This window comes from Chinchilla lanigera, unplaced genomic scaffold (assembly GCF_000276665.1).
Source record: "Chinchilla lanigera isolate Chin_1 unplaced genomic scaffold, ChiLan1.0 scaffold00043, whole genome shotgun sequence".
Lineage (NCBI taxonomy): Eukaryota > Metazoa > Chordata > Mammalia > Rodentia > Chinchillidae > Chinchilla > Chinchilla lanigera.
Genome location: NW_004955444.1, coordinates 18,667,012 through 18,678,769, shown reverse-complemented (window position 1 = coordinate 18,678,769; position 11,758 = coordinate 18,667,012). Strand labels below are relative to the sequence as shown.

At 35.9% G+C, this 11,758-nt stretch overlaps 1 long non-coding RNA gene across 1 annotated transcript; it reads right to left on the bottom strand.

Annotated features, from left to right (window-relative positions):
* Positions 1 to 867: 867 nt before the first annotated feature.
* Positions 868 to 11,006, bottom strand: LOC102003703. Its single transcript, XR_001235492.1, has 6 exons — positions 10,863 to 11,006; positions 5,709 to 5,947; positions 5,358 to 5,457; positions 4,742 to 4,895; positions 4,042 to 4,156; positions 868 to 3,418 (listed from the first exon to the last, which is right to left on the bottom strand). It is a non-coding gene; the product is annotated as an uncharacterized LOC102003703 (long non-coding RNA).
* Positions 11,007 to 11,758: the final 752 nt, after the last annotated feature.

The following is an 11,758-nucleotide window of genomic DNA, read 5'->3' as shown; positions in this document are numbered from 1 at the left end:
CATCAAGTTTAGGTGGAGGTAAATGCTTATTTGTTGAGAGAGAGATGAACAGATGGATAAATGGATGATATTAGAGTCCAACAACTCAATTTGATTTAAGGAAATACTAATTTAAGTTCTCTAAGTATTTTATTAGCTTGTTTGCAAATTAAAGGGGATATATATTATCTTTTTAAATGCTTCCTAAACTCTGCTTTCCTCAGAGTCAGTGCTCCTTAAAATATCAGAAGGCGTAATGAAGAACACAGAAGTGCTGATTTCGTTGAACCATGAAGGCCAACATGGTTCTTCCTTACAATGATTCTCTACGACCCTCATTTTGTACATGGGACACAATAAGATTATAACACTACCAAGTGTTTCCCAATCTTACTTGACATAAAAATCCTTATCTTCCCTCAGATCACCCTATGATATATTAGATTTCCATGAAAAACATTTTGGAAGATGGAGTCTAAAAATTGTTACTCCTTTTGTTGTTATTCTACAATTACATAAATGAATCCTAGCAATGGCATTACTTGAAGCAGAACCAGGGAAGCCAAGTTAGATCCCAAATCATTTTGAATCTTATGGTAGAGTTAGAAAAATGTACAAAGTTTTCCTTTAACCTAGATAATTTTAATTTGTACCCTATGTAGAATGTCATGATCATGGAGAAATACACTGTAATCTGCTGATAACTAAATGATTTATTATGATAAAAATGTCTGCAGAGGAAACTCTCATCTTATTGTAATTTATATAGAATAATAAATTAGCATTGGATGCTTTTATAAGGTATCCAATAAAGTTTTAAATCATAAAAAATTTACAGATTATTAAGAAAATGAGTAGCATAACTAGCTCCATGCCTTCCAGTGTTTCAAACAGGAAGTTAAACTGGCTGTTGAAGTTGGTGGATATCCATTAAATTTTCAAACTGTTTTCCTACCTATTATGTGCAAGGTGCTTTATTAGACACAGTAGCTCACTTCCAGTGAACTTCTGCTTAGCCCAAATCCTGGGGCCTGTCACACTACCACTTCAATTCTACGGGAAAGTTTCTCTGGGAGGTATAATCTCAATGGTTATATCTGTTTTAGTGGAGGCAGCTCATCGACACTACCCCAGGATCACAACTGTGCTTGCTTTAACTTGATTCTGCGCAATGCCGTTAACAAGGAGAAATAGGCTGCAATGGAATAGCAGAAAAAGACTATAACATTCACCTAGTTATAACTGTATACTAAGATATGTATTTTACTGAGAAAACTAAAATATGAAGTCAAGAGTATTTGGATGTTTAATCTCATTAAAATGAATATGATAGTTTTTTCTTTCTTTTTGCCCAAGTATTGTGCCATTTTGTGGTGAAAACCTGTAGAGAAACCCTTGGAAATTCCCTGGGAATCTGGACTCTGAACATTCTGACTTAGCTATAGCAGTCAATTAAATGAATGATAGCTGAAAGAAATAAACATGCAATTCTTGGTTAAATGCTGCTCAGTTTTAGTCCACAACTCTGCACTGTATTTTGATAGGACCATGTGTTCTAATGTTCAAAAAGTTAAGCATCTGTTCATATTTTATATATGGCATAATTGTCCCTAACTTAGTAGTTTTCTTAATATGTATGATCTCCCCTATGTCTTATAAACTTAAATTGTTCTGTCCACTTTATAGAAGTATAATTAATTTACAATAAAATGTACATTTATTTTAAAGGTACCATTAATGAATTTTAACACATGTACACATTTGTTTAACTACCATCCACTCAAGACGTAAGTTTTCTTGACAGATATTCAAGAAACTTCCCAAGAGCTTCTCTCTCCAGACCAATTAGGCCTGATTTATACTACCAGAGTAATGGGCCTAGCCTAAACTCGTAACACAGATTCCTATCTACATTTGAGTGTGTATTCAAGAAACTCAGATGTTAAAAAGCCTTCCTACTCAAAAAGATTAAGAACTACATGGCTAGACTGAGGATCCCTTCTTCCCTCATTGTACCAATTTAGAACTTAAAATGTAACTTAAGAACTTAATACTGAAGGCAGAATACATCCTGAGCATAATTACTACCTGGTAGAAAAATCTGTACATTGGCAATGAAAATTTGGTGGGCAGGATAGAGGTTTCTATCACTCCAGCAAACGTGCTGGCCTATGGTTCCTTTTTGGTTAATCTCCCCATCCCTGCTGCAAGTGACCAAAAATAATCTGATTTTAATAAGTGAGAGTAATTATCATCTGTTTTAGTATTTTATTTTAATGGAATAATACCATAAATTTATTTTTACATACAAAAATAAATATCCCTTACCCCACATCTGTGCTGAAAATCATGACATGAAACTCTAGAATATAAAACCCTGGACTGTTTTTTTTTTTTTTTTTTTTCGGACTTATTTCCTGAGAATCTAGTCCATTTCCTGCAAATGCCTTATTTGGAAGATATGATCTACAAAATTTAATATATCATGCAGAGTTATTTATAGATTGTAAACCATCTAACCTTCCTTTCCAAAATTTGATTATAATTTCCTCTTCTTAGCCAGAAAAAATATTTATAGTATTTGCAATATGCTTAAATGTGTAGTAGTGCTGTGTCTTTTATTTCTTTTATTTAATAGGGTTCTTAGTCTGACTTACTCCCAGTGTCATTAAGAACAGTCATATCATTCCCCTGTCTATACACTTGTAATCGTTCCTTTTTCAAACTTTAAAACTTTTTCCCTTTGACTCATTTTATTAGCTTATTTTTCACACTTGGTTTTTTTGTCTTTTGGGGTTTTTTCACAGTTATACCAGTGGAAACTTAAAGTTTTTCTTAAAATAGAAGATTCTGAAGCATACTTCCCAGCATCAGTTCTGATACACACCTCAGCGATTTCCCTGCATCTGCAAAATAGAAGCAAGCTGTATATGAAGAAGTAAGTGGAAAAAAGAAGAAAGAAAATTATGCTTATTGCCGTGCAGTCAGAATCTCCCAGCTCTGTTTTAGACTGAAGGGGGCATACACAAACAGCAAAGTAAACACGACTGTCAACAGCACCATCCAAACCGATCCCATATGGCTAATGTGTGTCAACAAAGCAAACCCTGTTTAAGCAAAGCAACGTAAAATTACAGAAAGATTCTGCCAAAATCTGGCTGCCTGCAATCCACCCCCACACTTCAGGAAATAGAAAGATTCTCTGAACACATGAGAGATAAAGAATGGCAGCTCCGGCCCCAGTGCTGTGCTTCAGAGCAAAGACCATACCTGAGGCCAGAATTTGAATGGCTGGGGGCTCCATCTATCCATTTCAGAGATGTGCTTCAAACGGGAGACTGACAAGAAGTACGTCAGAAAGGTAAATAACAACAGTCATCAGGGTGGTAATGGCCATATGCAACCGAGTATTTTCCTGCTCGAGACACTATAGAGGCAGCTGTAAAAATAAGTTTTTAATAGATTGGTAAGCTAAGGCTTAGAAAAATTAACTTTCGTGCCCATGATCACTTTGGTCAGTAGATAGCTGAGCTTTTCTCATCACTTCTTTCAAACTAGTTACCATATGTGTATACTTAGCACATGCCAAGCATGGTACTAGGCCCTTTAAAGATATTAAACCACTAACTACTTACAGAAGTAGATATTATCATCTTCACTTCACACAGGAGGAAGTGGAAATCTAAAGAGGTGAAATAATGATTGTCAAACTGCTAGCAATGGCCGAACAAGGACCAGAGCCAAGGATCAGCTGACTACAAAGCCAGGTTCTTTCAGAAAAGTCCATTCTTTTCCATGCCTATGGTTCCAGTTATCTGGGAATTTCTTGCAAAGTAGAAAGTGAGCCCGTTCTTTAAAGGCAGGATGAATAACTATGTGGCAGTGTTCACCAGCACTGAGCTATAAAGTTTATAGATAAATTTTATGTAAAACATGGTGGCTGCATTATTTAGTTTCCACAAGGAAGGGAAAATGACAAACAAGAAAATTTTCTGACCTAAACTATAAGCATCTGTTTCTATGTATAAAAATGAAATACTTATATGCATGTAGAAACAGTACCTTTCTGATCAACTGTTTTTAAGCAACAGAAAATATTCTCCAATGATGAGCACAGTTAGGAAAACAAAGTGTGTCTTCTTCAGAATACAGGAGTTTGAATTCAAAGTCTTCATGACTTTCAAAAGAAAAAGAAAGTCATTCTCATTAATGAACATATGACTATTTTTAAATATCAAGTATAGATTATTTGGCTAACATCAAATTTTCATGAATCAGTTAATATTAACCACTTTATGAATGTTGAACTGGATTCAGAAAATATGGCAATTTTGTATCTAGGATTTCAGAGGTGTTTAACTAAGTAATAAGAAAGGTAACTCAAGAATAATAATTGGAGCCTAATTCTATAAATCTAGGCCCACTGATGACATTACTTTCACCAAAATAAAATGTTAGATATACATACAATTTTCTTAACAATATCTACTCTGAAGTGAACTACAGAAAGAAGAGCAACTGACCCTGCTGAGAATTTGCACTTGTTCTGCATTTCTCTGCATATGTTCAGAATCACAGCCCTGAGCAGGGTTCATGTTCCCGTGTGATTTTCGGCAAGCCATCTCAGCTCGCGTTATCAGAAACAGATGACAACGGGCTAAAAATATTTCTAAATAATGCTAACCCAGCAACAGCCCAGCTGAAAACCCGCTGACTCATCCAGATTAGTAAATCCTGCTGAGAAATGCTAAAATAGACTAACCTTTGCGTCAACTGTCTTGTGATGCTTTTTTATCAGAATCAAGACTTCTGTGCCAAGTAAGAGGATAGAATGGCAACCATTAGAAATTACTGGAGAAGCTGACGGACACAGGGTTCACATCAGTCAAGCTCAAGCCCCTTCCATCTTCCAAGCCCTCACAGGATGGAAAGAAATATTATAGGAAAACCACGTATGTTTTTAACAATAATTTTTCAGATTAGAATCTTAAATATTTTAACACTGATCTTCAATGAGTTATTCCTCTATTTTTACAAGAGAACTTAAGAGAAAAAAGACATAAAACCAAGTGATGTCTTCTGAAACTTTCGACCCTGTTGTAGAAAACTTTCCTCTCCAGAACCAGCTTGTGCCTTTGCTCCATATGACAGCGCGCACAGAAGACCGAGCAGGGCCAACTCTGATCTCCACCCAGCAGGTACTGAGAGGCGGGAAGGTGGAGCTGACCACACGCGGGCAACAAAAACTACTGGAAGATACCAGATCGGAACTGAGTTGTACTAACTGACTAGGCAAAACAACGGACAACGTCCAAAACAAGTAACATGAAGTGACAGCTCCACTGAGAATTGCAGGAACTAAAAGAGAAGAGAGTCACCTCTTGCTCGTAGTAATTTCTCCAGCTAACAGCTGGATTCCATTCCTCAGCTGGCACTTTGTAGAATAAGATCTCTACTTCCTGTTACTAATAATGCTACCTGCAAGAAAGAAACACAAAATCTTCCACCTTATCAAGCCACAAATCTGAAACTGTCATACAAGTGCTGAGCCAATAATATTTATTCTGGGTATTTTCAACAGTAATCTCTTGTGAAAGTAAGCACAACTTTATAAGAAAAAATTACTTGTATAAAAATTTGAAACATCATCATAGACTTGTTTTATAAAATAAGTTTGTAATCTCATCTAAGACAATTTTTGAGCCTTCTGAGATTTATGTATTACTTACTTGGGGGATGTTTCATGTTCTCCAGAGATTTTTTTCTCTCTGACCTTATCCAAGGGACAATAATGTAGTTGAATATTTATCCTATTTTTATAATTATATGTACTCATTTTTATGTATTTATTTTATTTTTTGATGCTGTTATTTTTTTCTTCAATTTGTTGGGCTTCAGGTTGTCCCACATGGATGTTGAAAAATTTTTTCTAGGGGCTGGGGATTTAGCTCAGTGGCACAGCGCCTGCCTGGGGAGAGCAAGGTTGTGAGTTCAGTTCCCGGTACCGGAAAAAAAAAAAAAATTATTTTCTTTTTTTCAATTGTTCAGCAACTAAAGTGTTCACTTTGTGTGAAATGAGAGTCCATGGAGGAAATCGGTCCTCGGTTTCCCTCTACATGAGACTGTTTCCCATGCAACAAAGTGCTTTCCCACCAACTCCCACCTGAAAGGATTCTAAGTCCTCTCTTGTTCTGCTGAAGCTTGGGTAATCATTTCTCATGAGACAACAAAGCCAAAATCATTCTTGCTTAAGACTGAATATTCTTTTTTAATTTTTTTATTACCACATGTTTGCAATACATGCAATTTACAGTCATCTAGGGGAGTGGATACATGTGCATAATATAACCTGATCCTTTTTTAATCCCTCTCCCTCTCACCTCACTCCCTCTGCCTCTAAATCCCCTTTTCCCATCTTCATTCTTGCTGATATTATTAATGAATCTTCTTATATTAAGCAAAAGCTGTTACTCCTGATCCTGTGTTACGTCACAACCTGCCTCTATCCAGTTGGCTGAAGCTTTCAACATAGCAGTCAAAAAAATTAAAAAATAATAAAGACCAGTCTTCTATTTAGAATAAGCAGTTGAGGAACAAAATCTTACTTTTACTCATTTAGATACCTGAGATTCAGTAGGTGTTTGAAAATGAAGAGAAAGTAATATCTCAAACTGCATGAAGCATTGCTCAATATTCTATAATCAGTGTGATAGCAAAAAGGTTAATTGAATGAAGAACTGCCATTCTTAATCTGGTGGCACAAAGCTGGCAGCAGTGCACAGTAGGTATTACAGCTAGGTCCTGGGCCCTACACTGAGATAATGTCTGAGCTGCCTTGGCTGTACTGTGTATTTGCTGTGTGACTCCGAGTAAGATACTTAATCTCTCTGCGCTTCAACAGTTTTATGCATGAAGTAGGATGGCTATTCCCACCTTATGGGTTTATTGTGAGAGATAAGTGAAATAATGCTCATAAAATTTTGGCACATCTTATGTGTCTGATAAATGTTTTGTTGTTGCTATTGCTCCCTTCCATGTGAGCTAAAGGTATTTGTAATGAGCTGAAGTGAAGAGAAAGCAATTATTATGGAGATGAATCTTTACCTCCTGCCCTTTTGCTGCCTCTGCCTGGAGCCCCAGCACCTTGCTCTGCCAATTCCACCTCAGCAGGCAGCTGTCTTCCGGTCTCTAGCTTGGCTCTTCTGGTCTCTAGCTTGGCTCTTCCTCTTCTAGGACACACTTCCTTAGACACCCAAACATACCATCCCTTGCTCAAAATGCTACCCTCTCGATGAGGCCCACCCTGTATAAGGTTGTGACCCTGCCCCCTCCAGTCCTCCCTCCCAGACACTCCTCATCCTTCTAACCCACCTCTGGGTTTGTGTTTTTCCTTAACATCAGCACATTCTTAATTCGCTTGTTTATTAATCTATTAATTCATGCATTCCCTAATTCTTGAGGCTTACTCTTTACTGTCAGCCTTCCCTTCTACACTAATGTAAGTGCTAATAAGTGGGAAATTATTTATGTGTCTTATTTGTTCATGTATCCCAAGTGCCTAAGTCATACACTGTATGTGTTTAATAAATACTATTTTCTATTTTATACTTTGCTAGTGTTTTAATCTTGTCTTCTGTAATTTCACACAATCCCAGAAAGTCAAAATAGAAGAAAAGATTAAGACTAGATGTCTCCTTCAACTACTACATACATGATTTTTAACATTTTCCTAAGGTTTTTCAAGTTTAGCGGGTAATTTTAGACTCACAGGAAAGTTCCAAAAATAGAACAGAGTTCCCATATACCCTACACATGGCTTACCCTAATGAGAACACTTATATAATGGTATATCCATCATAAGTAGGAAGTTAAAGTTCTGCTAATAATTTTTAACAAGTTAATAACTGTGAAGCACCAAAACATCTATGAAATTTATGCTCCTGTTCTCTTATCAATGGATTCAGAATAGATGATGACATGAGCAGAATGTCCTAAACCTATTTCACTTCCTCTCTGTTTTCTCTGTCATCTTAAAAATCCTGTATGTGGGAAAAAAAAACTATTGAAAAGCTTGGATTGCTAAATTTGCAAAAGATTTTCCCACCAAAGTCTAGAAGACCTTTGAAAAATCACCTCGTCAACCCCTGTAAGAATATTCTATAAACGCCTAGTAAATCACCAGCTGAAAAGAAATGCTTGTTCATTTCTAAAATAGCTAGATAAGGCACACAGAGAACATATAACATTATTCTTAATGAGAAGCTTGTTTTGTCTCTAACATTTAAATGTTTATTCAGTGCCCTGGGAAATGGTTCTAGAACGCCAAGGTGTTGACAAATTGCTAAGGACTGTGTTAAACATCCTCATTAGCTTAAACTTAGATAAAGTAACTCACAAAGCAGCCCCCACGCTTCGCAGTTTGTCAGCAGGGGATCTGTGTACTACAGCTATAACTTTTCCCAGCCCACAGCAAAAGCAGCTGGGAAGAAACAAATGTGTGATGGCATTTGATCTGTGACTAAATTAAGCCCGATGGTACAGCTGGGGCTTTAGCAAGACATTCCGCATTTGCAGGAGCTGCGACTCCTCTTCTGTGAGCATCTAAGACTGTAACAATCAAGCTTGAGCTGTTCTACCCTTCCACACTCCTGTTAGTTAGCTCCTTCTCCATTTTTCATGACCTGTAGTGGGGGTTTTTGTTTATTAAATGATATTCACTAATTCAACTATCATTTAGACACAAGTTGTCAAAGAGACTTACATGCACTAGTTTATTCCATTCCCACCACAACCCTGAACACCATTACTGTATCACTGAATATATAAAAAGTGGAAATTCAGAAACCTTAAGAAACTTGCCTTCATAAATATTTCTGGCAAGTATCACAGTATTAAAATTCAAACCCATGTGACACTGAAGTTGTCTACCTTTTTATGATCTGCTTTTATTATGCTTCATTTCAAGAAAAATGAGTTATGAATTTGCTCTCTTTTCAGTTTAATGAAATCAAATACATTTGATAAATCTGTGTTTATTGGATAAGAGTACACCATGACTGAAACTAAGCCAAACTGATGGATCCTGAATGCCACTGATTGGTCATTGTGCAGTAATGAGATGGTAGGTGGGAAATACAGAGACATTTGTCTTTTCTTCAATGAAAGACAGGGGGTTTGGAATAAGAAACTAGGCCCTGCATTAGAAAGCCTGCCTCACTGAGATATTGTGATAACAAAATGACGGGTTATGCAACAGGAAAGTTTATCCAAGGAAAGGTATCTTTCTGTGTCTATCATATGTGATACAAATTGTGGTCACTTTACATAAATTTGTGACCCTTAGGTAGGGAAGGTATTTGGGGCAAGGTGTTGGGAGGAAAAAAGAAGCATTTTCTTACTTTCTGCAATTATTTTAATCATAATTATCTACTCTGAATTTCAAATGTCACAAAAAGAGGCCATGAAATTTACATTTACTGTATTAAACAAGGGCATAAAATGATTTAATTTGTGTGGCACTTTTGATACTTGTTAAACAAGAAAAATAATCTTACCTGTAAGAACTGAGTAAGATAAATGTTAACACACTTAGGACATTACTTGATATATTTTAATTACTGAAAAAAATTAGTTATTGTTGTTTTTATTACTGTGTTATTTTTATTATTGTGCTATTGTCATTATTATTGATATTTTGTAAAGTTTTAGAACCTTTGATACATACCTGGGCCTCACGTTTTCGCTCATCTACAATGAGCACAAACTTTAAAGTCCTTTCTAGATACTGAATTCTAAGATTTAAAACTCTCACTGCTTGAATATTTTAAATTCACCCATTACATGAGGATTTTAGGCCTCTAATTTTTTTCTATATAGCTTGTATATTCACCTTAAAAAGTTGTGTGTGTATTTGTATCTAGAGTGTATGTGTTATCCAGTGGAAAACTCTGATCCAATTAAAACTTATTTTTTAAAGTTCAAAAACAAAAAATACTAACCTTTAAAATGTTAAAAGATACTATTTTTGCTTCAGGCTGATAATGCATTAAATTCAAGATACATTAAAGTCATTTCAGAGAAATCTAAATAAATGTGTTCTCACCAATATTTATTGCCTTCTATATTTTGAAGTGCTAACTTGTTATTATTCTATGAAGCAAATAACACTAAATTTAAGCCATACCCCAAAGAGTTCATATAAAAATGTAATTTTTCATAATCATACTTTTGTGCTTAAAATATGATATTTTCAGCTATTTTCAAATAGTTCCTAAATAATAGTTTGCTTTGGATGATTGATTACAGGAACTTTGCACACACAGTACCTCTGAAGCATGACCTTTTAAATCATATACTCCTTATATGTGTAATGTTTAAAGCAAAATTCATATCATCACACAATTTAGCATTTAGAGATGGAAAAAAATTTACATGGATCCTCCTGATACCTCTGCAACTCAAAACTATGACCAAATCTTAGTAATGCCATATGTACATGGCTATCATAGCTCATTAATAATAGGGACAAAAAATTTTGACATTGCTTATTCAAGGGCATATGCAAGGGAATCTACACCCAGTGATAGAAGGTGGTGTGTACAGCAGGGTATTCCATTCTATGTGAATTTTCAGAGACTTCTGTGAGAATGCATTCCATGAGCTCCTTACTATAAGACAACAAGCACCATCTTCTGTCCCTGTCTCCCTGCCCACTGATCTTCTCAGTCACTTTCTTCACCCTTCTTCCTACAACTTCTCTGGAAACCTATTCATGATCCCCAAGGCCCAGTCCTTTTTTAGTTCTTATATCAGTTAGTGCTTAATAGAAGAACAGATTTAATGCAAGAAATATAAATATATAAGAATTTATAAAATTGGCTTACCGTGGCCGTCCACAAAGTCAGGTATGGAAGAGTGTATGAGAGCTGCCTGTGCTTTAGAGCTCTGAAGGATCCAGTCAAATATCAGATGCCTGGATCTCATTATAGTGTCCCATGTGAGTCTGTACTAGGAGGTCAAAGGGTCTGTGCTGGAGGCTGAAGAGTTTGTGCTGGAAGCCAGGAGACAACTCCCAAAGTCAAGGTGAAGACTGGAGCTCCTCCAAAGAAACAGAGAGAAGCCTTCCTTATTCATTTCTCTTTTGCTCTGTTCAGGCTACAAGTCCATTGCTTGGTGCCACTCACACCCAAGGTGGGTCTTCTGTCTTCAGCCATACCCAGAAATATATGGATTAATTAGTTGGATGTTTCTTACTTAATATGATGCAATCACTTAGGTATTGCAATTCTAAACATTTTCTGGGTTTTTTCAACCACTCTCTTGGCTTCTGCTACCACCTTACAGTGGTGGACTCCAAAGTCATATCCCTTATATGTACATCCCTCATGAATAGCAGATCTATTCAGCCAGTGACCTAGTAGACACTTCAATTCAGATACCCCACAGGTAAGCAAAGTTCCACCTGCCAAGATGATTTCAATGTTTTGCCTTTCAAACTTCATATTGATATTATATACTCTCATCTTGATTAATGACACTAAATTCCTTAGTAATATTTCCTCATGTGTATAATTTAATAAGGTGAACTTAGTATTTATTTTGTAAACCTTATTAACCCATGAGATCAAAATTAATAAAGCATCACTGAAAGACTAAGAAAATCAATAAGCTAATGAATAAAGTAGATGATATCTGCAGAGAACTAAGCAAATCTAAGTGAACTAAGCATTACTGAGGTGAATAAAACTCAAATGACCAAAAACAGGACTGGAAAATAGGT